The following is a 13,854-nucleotide window of genomic DNA, read 5'->3' as shown; positions in this document are numbered from 1 at the left end:
AGGGAGAAGACTGTCAGACATGACTGTCATGCAGTGGGCAGTCAACAGTACTACAGTCCTGTACACTGCTCTCAACTCCAGGAAACATGATTTATATTGTGTTCTATGAGAACAGCACCTCCTGGAGGTGTGCAAAGTGGTGATCCTGGTTAAGTAATATACAAAGTAACAAGTGGATGCTTCACTAAAAGGGATTCTGTGAAATAAGGGGCCAAAATGCTAAACACATTTAGATAGATTCAGACCATGTTAGTATACCAAAGTATGGGAGAAGTCCCAAATGGGAAAACTGCATAAACCAGCATATCTTGGATTTGGGTTTTCTCCTTCTCCCCTCCATAAAACCCCTATTAATATTTCTTAGAATCAGGGTTCTACAACACACTTTAGAAAATACTGAGCTAACTTTATAAAAGGTCTTCAAAGTCAAATTGCATCTTGATAAAGAGAAAAATGAGGAACCACTGAAGCTTTTACTGAAGAAACGACAGTAGGAAAGCTATTTAAAAACAAAACAAAACAAAAATCCGGCACAAATATCAAAGGTAGATTAAAGCAGCAGATCTGAGAATTTTGAGAGTGAAACACTGCTCAACATCTTTCAGGGAGCAAACTTAGTTAATACAATGAATCATAAATTCACATTGTTAATAATCAAGTTATTTTAAAGGCACCTTTTAAACAAATTCTTTTTAAGAGCTACTTTTCAGAAAATACAACTTTCAGTCATAAATTTATCAGGTCTTTACAGTAGTCATACCAGTTTACAGTTAGAGGGTATAATCTCAGATTTCACAATGTAAGCAAGCACTGGTCCATTCAAAACCATCCTTACGCTTTCCTCCAGAGGCCCAGGTGACTTTAATATTAATACAAAACAGGTATCCTGAATTTTGAGATTCCACATTGTTGGAAGTTATTGTACTTAGAAATACCAAATAATATTCTTACCAAAGAGGTAACTAAAAACACTACATACTGTTTAGAATAATTAACAGTCCCAGTCCTGTTTTTATATATAAAATAGCTTTAAAAGAATATGGTGAAAAGTCTCTTCCACAGTTTATCTGTATCTCTCTGCCAGAAATCTTTATTAATTTAGATTTCCACAAGCATTAGTAAATTATAACTTATGATTCCTAAATATATCCTAAAGCATAACCAACAAGCCTAAGTTTTTGGAAAAAATGAACAAAAAACTTCAACACAGTCTTGAGATGGACTTGCTTAGAAATTAATTTCATCATAAAATGTACTTTAAAAACAGATGCAAGCTATTTACTACAGTGTCATAAGTAAAGCAAAAACAATTGCATTTTAAATCTGCTCTTAAATAGAAAGAAATCCATATGGGGTACACAGCACTAGATAAAATGGTTAAAAAAGTCAGATCAGTTTACGTCAAATGGACCCTACAGTCCATTTGTACTGAACTACATAAACTGTCATTTAATATTTACATACAATAGCAGTTAACTTCTGTTTTCATGCACAGGTGGTAAATTACCGATTAGTCTTATATCATTATCTTATATCTGAAAGGTCATTAAGGACAAACCTGCTGTTTTTGGAAAGACTACTTGTTAACTGAAATTAGGTACACTACTTATCCATCAATTTATGTCTTTTTAATTTGAAGGAACATCCAAAGTCTTCCCTTCTTACAAAAAATAAGCGCTAGACTAAGGTATAAATGTATAGTACTGTACTGACACAGCATGCATTATGTTTACATTAATGAGCCCCCTGTTCAAGTCATTTTGAAATGGTAGACACTGGGGCATGAAAAAGAGAAGAACATTCTGTGTCTAGGACTTCATAGCACTTAATAACTAACTTAATAAATAACTGTAGATGGATCTTTTGAAAGACTGCACACAGATAACAAAAATATTTTCAATTTACCAGTTTTACAACTGTCATAAAAATCACCAAATCCCAAATCAAACTTGGCTACAACAGTCATATACTTGAAAACACTAACTCTGCCACGTTCAAAATCAAATACATCCATGTCATCCTTCCAATTTATAAAGGCACCTTTACCATGTAACGTAATTTTAACCTAGATATAAATTCAGGGTCAGTGTTTCTCAAGATGCTGACTCCTCGGCCCCACCCCAAATCTGCTGAATCAGATTTGCAGGGGCAATGCCAGGGAACCTGCACTTTCAGCAACTCCCCAAGGTGGTCCTCATGCACACATACAGGAGAACCACCACCTTCCCTGTGAGATTTATAACAAGGTTTTGGATTTTGAAAACTAAAATCTCATTTGGGACCTTTTAAAACTAAATTTCATTACATACCAAATTAATATTTCAAAAAGACTTAGGTAATAAATATGCTGTGGAAGAAAAACAAATGCATTAAAAAAATCACAGCAGAAATTAAAAGAAGAAACTTTTAAGTATAGGCCACTTTATTTTTAACTCAAGTTAAAACATCCTCTAATCATTTCAAAGACCAACAGGTCTTTCAGAATAAAATTCTTAACTTAAAAATCATCCAATGCATCATATTAACAATATAGTATTTCAAATATGATCAAATTCATTTACTTGGCTGTTAACAAAATCAGGGTATGAACTGTTTACATTACACCAAATAGAGGCAATGATTAAATTTATAAATTTAAATCCAAACAAAACTGTTTATATTCTACTATTAAATTTACTCTGGTCAGAAACTTATTTTTCATAAACTTATATAACTTTCATATACTTACATACACATGTGTAATGGAAAGAGCAATGAAGCAAAACCTAGAAGCCACCTAGAGTTCAGTTCTGGCTAATCAGGCTGCTGGCCAGATTCTACGACCTTAGGGCCTAGACAAATTATTTCACCTACCTAAGAAAAAGGAAGGCACAGCTATCTATTTTACTCACTTCACAGAAATATTTATTGTGAAAATCAAATGAGATAGTATTTAATACATTCTAAAATACTGTAAAGCATTTTTTAAATCAAAGGCATTATCATTAAAATTTAAGAGACATTGTCTTTAGGTGCCTGCTGTAAAACAGGCTATCAAAGAAACAATGAACATAAAAATTGATCTTTCGGATGCAATTAGATACTGAACATTATTGTGTAAATCCTATAAATTACGAATATAAAACATAGGAATTCAATTCAATTATCTGCCCTATGTTCCCATTTATACAGACCTATTTCTTGTGTAAAAATAGAAATGAAATTAGATGCACCATGAAATGTTAACTGTCAAAACTGGTCGGTAAGTATATTATTCTCTCTACTTTGACATGTTGTACAATTTCCACAATAAAAAATTTTAACAAGGCAATGATATATGTGTGTGTACCTAAAACATTTATAAAAGCTAAAAAATAAATCTTTTGAAGTTTTGGGGGAAAATTTTTCCCTTAACTATTGTATCGTTTTCCTTCAACGTTACTTCAGATTCTATATATTCCAAAATAAGCTACTCTCACAGTGCCCTTCTATACATCATGATACTTACTAGAAAATAGTTATTCCCTTTCAACTAGGCAGTACTCTTACCCAAGCTGCAAAAATTTAATTCTTAAGTTTCTGCTTCCTGATCTCATTACAAAATTCCAGACTTACAAAGTGAAAATGACCAGTTTCAATTGTATGCATGTGTAAAAACGTAAGGAATAAAGGGACACTTTTCTGTTACCAACGACCACCAATGGTTTAATTAGCCATTCCTCTTAAAACTTGTTGACCTAAGCAATTCAATTCACATGGCAAGAGAATGTTTCATCCAAAACAAAGTTAACCTGTCGGAAGAAATTGGTAAAAATAACCCACAAAACAAGGATTCTATCAAAGTGTGCATAATGATATGTAATCACTCTGCATACATCAACCTAATTGCTCAAATAATGTCCTTTAACCTGGGACCATATTCTACAGATTGACGAGCATAAACCACCTTTCATCTCAAGTGGATTTTTTAGCTTAATAAAACTATCTATAGCTCAATAGCTTATGCTCACAAAAATCTATGTAAAAACTGCAAGTGCGGAATTAAAACTTAAACGCAGACAGAAACGGTACTATCTTGTGGTTTGTAATTAAAACTATATTTGGGTAATATCCACACATTAATTTATTCATTACTTGAAAAGCTAAATCTTTTTTTCTTTATGTTACACCTGCAGTCACAATCATCAAAAAGTACCCTGTGTCTAAAGAGATAGTGTACCTTAAATTTTTGATATGGGGGAGAGGGGGTTAGGAGAGAACAAGTGGGCAAGGAAAGAAATCTCACCCATTCAGCTGTCACTACAGCATTTGTTTTCTAAGCATTAAAAACTCCATTTATTTTTATATGAGATACATTTGAGAAGAGCCATACGCAGAAACCACTTTTTCCAATATGGTCTTCAACAACTTTGAGTGTAAGTACTCCAGCTGGAAGTCCTCATTTGTATTATTTAAAAACAATTGTAAAACTCGCAAACCATAAAAGGAAAGCTGTCGGAAGATGAAAAGCAAAAAAAGAACTACTATACCTTATTCAAACAAGCTTAATTTTTTGCATGTTTACTTTAGAATCTGCTAATAGCACTTGAAGCTAAAAACATTTATAAAACCACTATCATGCTGGTAGGTACCCTAACTTAGTGGCGATGGCTAGTTTTAAATAAACATCTATTTATGATGAAGCTATTACTTTCCTTATTTCTTTTCCTAAGTAGATCCACACTATCTTTGCCCCCATTATTTTATTATAAGCAGAAATCAAATCTAGTTTATTGCTTCATCTCAGAGTTCTCAATTCCAAGCTTCCATTAAAAAACCATGATTTCCCATACAAATGCAGAAATCCCACCTTCTGACTGAGGAATTACAGAATATAAGAAAATGAAGACAATTTCACCATATGCATCTAAATGGGGGTGCCAGTAAAGACAACTTGCAACAAAAATCAAGAAGGCGTACTCTGAATTTTCACCATTTTAATAAAAGAAAATGCCGAAATTTTAAAGGTGGCGCTCTGTCCTCAACTCACCCGACTGTGAGTCACTTTTGCAGACTATATAGTAGGAAACAACAGTTACTTTTCAAAGTTACACCCAAGCCAAAATCAAGAGAGATCCACCCTTAATTACAGTAATTTAACTGTCTCATGCAAAGTAAAGTAGAAACTACTAAAACATCCCCCTGAAATCACGGCCAAATCAAACCCATTTCATATACTCGTTTTTCAAATATGCCCTTTAAGGAAAATGTTTCATTTACTTCAAATTTGAACTCACCAGGACAAAAAAGAAGGGAAAAAAAAAAAAAAAGGAGAGGGAGATCCAAGTGAAACGCTGAAGTACAAAAGGCAGATTCTCCTCCAATCCCTCTAATTCCCCCAATCCGCCTCTGCCACACACAAGGACAGGGAGTCTGGGGAAGGCTGGCAGGAGGGCAAGCAGTGAAGGCCCTTCATTCACTCACGTGGGCCACTATCCAAAGGGTTACACACCCTCTCCCCGAAGAAAGCCTCATACAAAGCAGATCCTTACAAGTACTTCTTATTATAAAATACACCCACGTTGAACAAGAGCTTTATTTTAAAATAAGACTATTCTGGTGGCGGAGGTTAAACACAACAAAGGCTTCCATGTTGAAAGGCGGACGGTCCACATATATGCAGATATCCACACTCACATGAACAAAAATCCATATAACTAATTTATCATGAACAGCAGTCGATACCAACAGAAGCCATTAGATGATTAAGAAACCCAGAAAAGTAGCATGCACAGCTTATGCATAGCGAAGGGTGGCTGTCTGATGCGCTCTAACCCCAGGAAAGGCAAAAATACGCCTGCAGAGACTGGTCGACCCCTCCGCAGATTTAAAGACCCCCCTCTGCACCTCTCGCCCCTCCTTCCGCGCCAAGCACCGCTGCACCGCACTGGATGCGAGCACTCCCAGCGCTGCGAGTCCCGCAGAAAACTGGTGAATGAAATGCGCACAGAGACCAACCTGGCTAGTGACCGCGGCGCAGACCAGGGGTCGCTAACTAGCTCAGCCACCGGATTCTCCCGCAGGAAGGAATAAAGGGAGCACACCCCGCAACACCGCAAATGGAATGCGGTTCTTTCTTACTGACCCTTCCCAAAAAGAAGTGGAGAACGCAGGGGTTTTTTTCCTCCCTTTCTTTTAAACTAAGTCCAAAAAAGCGAATAGGAAGCAACCGTGAACATCCTGGGGGGCGAGACAGGAGACGCCGGGAGAAAGGCGAGGCAATTCACCAACTCCCGGGGAATCACCGTCCGGTGTGACACGCATCAATCAACCGGCCCGGGCCGGGGGCCAACGCGGGCCCCACTCTCCGCCTGCGGAGCGCCAGTGGGGCCGAAGCCGGGGATTAGAGGGGTGACCCTCCCGGGGCGCGGGGAAACAGCGCCGGGCACCGCTGCCCTCAAGGTCACCAGGCGCCGGGGCGGGGGCGACCGGCGGCAGGATGGGCTATGGCGCTGCCGAGGAGGCTGGGAGAAGCCAAAGAACTGCGGGTGCAGACGCGAAGTCCCACCACCGAGCCCCGTCCCTCGGGCCCTGTGCGGAGACTACTGGCCGGACCCAGCGCTGGGGCGCACGCCTAAGAACCCGCTCACCTTTACGGTTTCCCGGGGCAGACACGGCGGGAGACCACCTGCGAGGGGCCTCCCGAACGCCCCCGCCAACTTCTCCGGAATCCGCGCAGTCCGCGGAGCACCCAGCTGTCAGGATCCCCGCCGCGCCGCCCCGACCTCAGTGTTCCGCCCGGCCTCCCCCGCAGGTGACCTGCCCCGCCGCCCCCGCCGCGGGCGGGCGGCGGCCGCCACTCACCTCGCCCGGCAGCAGGAACCATTTTCTGAGGAGGAAAAGAAGGGGAGGCTGCAGGAGGGTCGGGAGAGGGGGCGGTGAGGACAGCGGGAAGCGCAGAGAAGGGGGGATCGGTCCTCCGCGCGTCGGAAGGAGGCTCGCAGGACTCCGGGAGCCACGCGGAGGTTCGGTTGCACCTCGAGGATGAGGCGGCCGTGGAGCCGAGAGGCTCGGCGTCCACCAGCCGGGGCTCCCTACTCACGCTGCACTGCGAGGAGGCGGCGGCGGCGGCGGCGGCGGCGGCGGAGGCGGAGGCGGAGGAGGAGGAGGAGGCGGCGCCCGGCCCGGCCCCCGCCCAGAGCCCGGCAGCTGCCGAGTAGCCGCCCGCGTCCCCGCAGGACCCGCCTCCTAGGCTCCGCAGAGCCGCACACAGGGCGCGCCGCGCTCACCACGGGCAGCTCCACCGGCCTCACGCCGCCGTCCGCAACAGCAGCAGCGGGCGGGGTGCAGCCCCTTCGTGAGCACCGCAGCCCGGTCCGCCCCAGGCGAGGCCCGCGGCCCTCGGGAAGCGGACGGTCGAGCACAAGGGGGCTTCGCGAAGCTTCGGGCAGGGGCCCCGTTTGCACCGGGTAGCCCGCAAGATTGCCGGGGGAGACAGGGGAGGAGAACTCTCACCCGTTCCGGTCTGGCGCTCCCTTTTCTCCACACCCTCACGCCTCCCGCTCCACGCTGGCGGCTCAGCAACTGCCACTGCCGCCGCCGCCGCCGAAGCTCGCGCCGCCGCCGCTGCCGCCTTGGCTAGGCGCGATCACGTGACGCGGCTCGCGGGGAGCCTGGGGGCGGGCAGGCACGCGCGCGCGGAGGAAGCGCGGCTAGGACGGAGACTAGGAGCCGAGCGGCGCGGAGAGGACGTTTAAGGGGAGGACCCGGCGAGCGCGCCGCCGGCTGTCGAGCGCGCCCCCGGCGATTAGAACTTGCCGCGGGGTGGGGAAAGGGTGGCCCGAGTGAGGGGCGGGGGACCCGCGCCTCTGCGCGCCCCTCCCTCTCTTCCTTCGCCGAACGCCTCGGCCGGCCTCTGCCCCCGCCCCCTCCCGCTCGCCCCTTTCCTCCGGCCGCTGCCAGGGATTGGCTGAGAGGCTCTGACGTCCGTGTTTCCATGACGTATCGGGGCGGGGGGGGGGCGGGGGCGGGGGAGGAGGGGGTGGCTCGGTCGCGCCGGGCGGTGACTTCGTCAGTCACAGCTGCTGTTTCGGTGCGGGTCCGGGCGGCTCCCGCGACTGTGGAGGCTGGAGAGCGATGACTGCCGCAGGCGAACTCGAGCGCCCTTCACCTGGGGCCCCGTCCGAGCCACCCCCGGGCCTGCGCCCCTCCAGAGCCCCGGAACTGGGCGGGTGGACTCGGCGAGCGAGCACTCCTGGCGAGGACAGGTTAAGCTGACGCCCGCGTCTGCGGACAGTTGAGTGGTTCCTCGCGGCATCTCTGCTCCACTCCGTACGGACTCGGTGCCTATGCTGGGCCCTGACCAGGCGCCGGACGACAGAAGTGCCTCCTTGGGGAGGACAGCCCACACCCCCAACGGGCCTCGGCTCCCCATCTCTGTTCCTGCTAGTCGGCCTGTAGACTCCGGGGATTCCCGTTGCAGCGCCTAAAGGGTTAACGCAGGCGTTGGGCCGGTGCAGGCAGGCCCCTCAGGATCCGCGCTCACAGTCCCCCGGTTTTCGTTTTGAGTTTGCTTTTTCTACCTATGCCAAGCTGTTGGCTCTTTTAGTTCACTTGTAGCATCTCGAACGAGCACCTTTCCTGGGATGAAAAGAAAATGAAAACAAAACGAAACACAGGGTAACGTGCCAAGACTGATACGCTGAAAGGTGACCGGCTTTGCCCCAACCTTCAATAGACTTTGCAGTTAATAAAAAACCGCTGGAGTGACAAAACAGTTTTTCCTTCACACGCATACATACGTGTGTAAAGATTCGTCTTACCTATGACATCGTGCTCCATCTTCGTCTTATCTCTGAACTAACCCTCGCAGCTCTTGGAGAGACCTTGTCAGTGTTTTCAGTACCACTTCATCAGAACAAAAGATAAGCTCTGCAGAGGCTCCTCCTTTCTCTTAACTCCAGGACTGGAAAAATTAATGTTAGTAACGTCTTCCTAAAAGCAAACAGGCGATGCGAAGGACTTTATTATGTAGGTTCACTCTGGTAGTGTTTATATTAAAATATTTTGGAATGATTAGAAGCAAAATATGTAAAAAGTTTAAAAAGAAAAAAATTTAAAGTTAACCCTGTTGAAAAAAACATATATTTATCAACTTATGTGTCTTACCAGGTCAAGCACTACCAACCTTTTGAGCTGCAAAATTAGCACCGGGCAAGATAGCACCATTTTTCCTCTTTAATCACTGTTAAGAAATTGGTTGGTGGGTACAATAGCCCTTCCTGACACTATTTCAAAACTTCTTAATAGAGGAACAGATTAACTTTTCGAAACGGCTTAGAGACATTTAAGAATCACTGGCTCTCGTCCAACTTTTCCTCCAAGGAAGTCGCAGTAGAAAATTGAATTATGTATTCTACTTTAATCAAGAATTTGACATTAAAGTAATATATGACTCATTGCTATAGTGCACTAGCAAAATGGATAATAGATTAAACTAGAATCTGTTCACTTTGTGGGTTTATTGAAGTTCCAAATAATAAAGTATACTCTCTTAAAGTGTTGTGGTCATGAAAAATTACTCAGCATCTTCATTTCAGAACATGATTTCAATAGAGTTTTTATTTATGTAGATTATATACACATATATCCCAGAACATATTTATATGCATTATAATGAAATGTGAGTCACATACTAGTAAGATATTTTTGCTCATAGTCAAGATGATTGTACTGTGTAGTTTGATTTTTATATTTTCATTCTTCAAATAGAAAGCAATATATAAATAACTGTACACATTACATTAGGAAACTCATTTTTTTCTCCCAGAAGTTTAGCACTGAAATCTTAATGGCATATTTTTAATTGTAAAAATCAAGAAAATATTTGATTGCTTAATTAGCATTTCCTAAAAAAATGAAACTACTTAAATTTTAAGATGCCACTGTATATGATAAAACCAAATCCTTTTAATCTTAGAACTTACTTATTCCATGGATTTAATTGATCCAGTGATATATCACTGCATAATAATAATAATTCAATTTATTTTTAAATATTTAATCTTATAAATGTATTTTAATAAGTTTTGAACATCTTTTTTAGTTCCAATGCAAATTTATAAACGTATTTAAATACTATGGCAAGTTACTCTTTGGGATGTTAACATTGTTTGAAGATAGGCCATGTATTCAGAGTAATGTATTTTGCAAACTATTAAAGTATATTCCTTTTAGGGGCATAAATCTAAACTACTGACATCTTTTCTGATAAGCTGATAAATTCAATATGAACTAGTCCTGTATAACTCATGGAGATAGCTTTCTAAAATTCTCAGTGTAATTAAGTGTAAAGGGAAACACTGGGATCTTTATTTCCTCAAGAATTCTGTCACATTCCTCTAGCAATAGTACAAAATAGAGACATACCAACAGCAAAATATTTTTAAAACCGTATTTTCCAAAATATGCATTTATACATATGTGAATGTGTCAGTTCTAATCACTGCAGGAAGCTAAAGAGAACTGACTTGTGTAGGGAGGCAAAAGAAGAAAAATATTTAATGCTTCATAAAGAGCAGTTACGTATATTCTCAAATTTCCATTAACCTGGATCACCAGAGAAAGATGTGAAGAGAAACATAACTTAGCTGAAAACCACGAGAACTGTTATCTATTAGTAACCAATTAACTACATTTGCTGACTTAAATTAAGATGATTACAGGTAAACCTAAAATAAGAATTTTCAAGTCACATAATGGAAAATTTTTATAAGGTGAAAAATGTAAAACGGTTAAATGTCATCATTTGACAGGAATTATTTAACATCCTGTACTCTTCTAGGTCTAAGGCATTTTTTTCTACCACCAAATGTTGTATAATCTAGGTCATAGGGTCATGGCTCTAAATCTAAATTCCAGAGAATCAAAAAAAGGGAAAGATGTTATTTAAATGTTGTTAAGGAAGATTTCCTAAAGGAGGATGTGGGTTTGACTAGTGCCACAAAACAGATATAAGATTTAAATTAATGCAAAAGATGGGCAGGAGAAATGCCAGATGTACCTGAGAATTAGCAAGTTTCCCACATCTATTTTCCTATCCTTTCATGATCTATGAAACATATATTTACTACCTTTGTTATCCTTCACCTCCATGAGTAACTCATGTATTTTCCCACTAATAGGAGGTTGTTGTGAGGTTTTGGTGAGTTGTTTATACAAAACTCTGAACAGAACACTTGGTGTGTAGTAAATGCTCAATAACTGTTATTATTCTTAAGCATTCATTCTTTACCCCTTATTACAAAGTAAATGCACTGTAAACAATAATGTACATTTTTACCCTACTTACTTTATTTTAATGAATAGGGAGTTATTCTCATAACAGAAGTTCAGAAGTAGGTGATGGTATGATTGATTTAGCTGCTGAACATAGCCATCAAGAATCCAGGCTTATGGCTTTCTGTTCCACCATCCCTGGTGTATGCTTATGTCAGTATCTTTTTATGCTAAAAATAGGAAAATCAGAAGGATTTTCTCACATTTGTGGTACACTTTCATGTTTTTCAGATTTTTTAGTGCTTATATTTTTATATAATTTTTCCACCTTTCCTTTGAAACTTCTCTGTTTTTCAAGATATTAGGAATGTGCAGAATTACTAGTGTGAGCTTAGCAACACACACTCCTGGGGCCACAGCAGCAGAGCTTCTGATTTGGACCATTTAGAGTGGAGCTAGAAGAGCTCCATTTTTTATGGTGCCTTTAGGTAACTGACGCACTTCATGGTCTCTTTCCCTCCTTTGTCCTGATATTCTCTTGTGTTCTTCACTGGTTCTTCTTTCTCTTTCCTTGGCTATTTCCAATAAAGCTCTTACACTTGAGCATTTCTTTCTATCTTAACTTTCATAAAGTTCACCCATTTTCATGACTTTGGCCCCTTGAGAATAAGGATAGTGTTACTCATTAATTTATTCATTAATCATTTGTTGATCTTGACAAATATCCTCTCATCTTACTAAGGAAAGAAAACATGAAATATATCTATTTAGGAGGCATTATCATCAAGGTAAGTAATTCATCTATTCTTTTACACAAAGAAACATTTATTAACACTTATTACATGCCACCTCTATTAAGATCTGGCACATAATGGGTGCATAAAATTAAATTAGTTTGATATGAATAAATAAATGTCACCTCTTCAATGATGACTTCTAAATTTATATCCACTGCCTTGTTCTTTTATTCTTGTGACCTGAGGGAACTTGTTTCAGGGTCATTTTTTTTCTTCCAGATAGAAATACAATTGACCCTTGAACAACACAGGGTTTAGGGGTGGCCACCCGCCTGGCAGCTGAAAATCTGCCTATAACTTTACAGTCAGCCCTCCCTCTGCACAAGAGGTTCTGAATCCTTGGATTCAACCAACTGAGAATGGTACAGAAAAAATGGTACTGAAAAAAATCCACATACAAGTGGACCCAGACTTGGGTTGTTCAAGGATCAGTTGTATTGGAAAAAAGCCAATTTACCAGACATCAAAAACCAGGTCACTGAAAGTCAATTTTTTGATTTATGCGTTTTTGATGGCAGAGAGGAAGGGGTCAAAGGAGGGAAGCTGAAAATGCTGGGCAGCATGTGCAGAGGTCAGGAGAAGGGAGGATCTAAAACAGAGGGGATTCACCTTGAAAAGAAAGAGAAACACCTCTTTTCTGATGTAGAAGAAAAAGGAAAAAAAAAGTTTAAGTTTAGAGGAAGGATGACATAGGCTCAAAAATGCCATCTCAATATTCCTGATATAACAGCGGTTCCTATAGTCATCAGCCAAAACGGAGTGAGGCTAAGTAAGGAATGGAATGGGTTGATTAAAGAAACTGAAGGATGAGCAAGAACAAAGAAAACGTTATCCAAGGCCCAGGCAAATTTAGAGTACAATTTTATAGCAATATAGGTCCACACAATGTTCTCTGGTGACTCAGAGTTGGGGTTTCCCACTGTAGTTACAGTTGTTAAGAGTTCAAGGGGGTCTGGTGCAGAGCTCCTCAGTAGGCATGGGCATGGGCACTGATAATCAGACTGTATTAGTCTGCTGTAATAAAATGCCACAGGCTGGATGGCTTAAGGAACAGAAGTTTATATTCATCCAGTTCACAGGTTAGAAGTCCAAGGTCAAGGTGCCGTAAAGGTTGGTTTCTGGCAAGTCCTTTCTTCCTGGCTTGCAGGCAGCTACCTTCTTGCTCTGTCCTCGCATGACCTTTCCTCTGTGTGCGTGCATGGAGGAAAAGGATCTCTGGTGTCTCTTCCTCTTCTTATAATGACCCCAGTCCTGTGGGATGAGGGCCCCACCCTTATGATCTTATTTAACCCTTAATTACCTCCACAAATGCCCTATGTCTATATTGGGGGTTAGAGCTTCAACATATGAATTTGGGGTGGGGAGGATACAATTCCATCCATATCACAGACTCATTCGGTGAGCATTTCTCAGAATTCACATATTAGAACCCTTCTTCAGATCTACTGCATTACGCAACCCCATTCCCCAAATGCAGGTGTATGTGTGGTGTGTAAACACTGGGAAAAACATAGCAAACAGTATTAATATACAGCTAAGTGCAAACAAAGAAAAAATCTGCAGTAGTGGAAATAGAGAACTCAAAAGTAGAACAGCCAGGGTGCAGTAAGCAGATATCAGCTCAGGGGATTAGTGAACCAGGAAATAAGTTATAAATCTACAAACTTGGAGTTTTAATGATAGAAGATGTGGCTAGACCTCAGGGAGGCAGGAAGCCAGAACTGAACCCCGTGTCAAGCCAGAAATCCTGCCTTCTAGCTAGTGGTGTATCGGTACCAGTTCCTACCAATGGCCCCGCCGGGCTCTTCAAACGTTCCCACAT

At 42.0% G+C, this 13,854-nt stretch overlaps 1 protein-coding gene across 3 annotated transcripts in view; it reads right to left on the bottom strand.

The window, feature by feature from the left end:
- Positions 1 to 7,860, bottom strand: part of ATP2B1 (ATPase plasma membrane Ca2+ transporting 1) — a 127,156-nt gene extending 119,296 nt beyond the window's left edge. The window contains exon 1 of one of the 3 annotated variants that reach the window (XM_032493643.1): positions 7,474 to 7,860. The gene's annotated coding sequence lies outside the window, so the exon portion shown is untranslated. Of the gene's footprint in view, positions 1 to 6,822; positions 7,277 to 7,473 lie in introns of those variants that run through there. The other 2 variants (XM_032493641.1, XM_032493645.1) reach the window with 2 other exon arrangements.
- Positions 7,861 to 13,854: the final 5,994 nt, after the last annotated feature.

This window comes from Camelus ferus, chromosome 12, assembly GCF_009834535.1.
Source record: "Camelus ferus isolate YT-003-E chromosome 12, BCGSAC_Cfer_1.0, whole genome shotgun sequence".
NCBI lineage: Eukaryota > Metazoa > Chordata > Mammalia > Artiodactyla > Camelidae > Camelus > Camelus ferus.
Note: the sequence above shows the minus strand (reverse complement) of the source record. Positions and strands in the feature narration are given on the sequence as shown.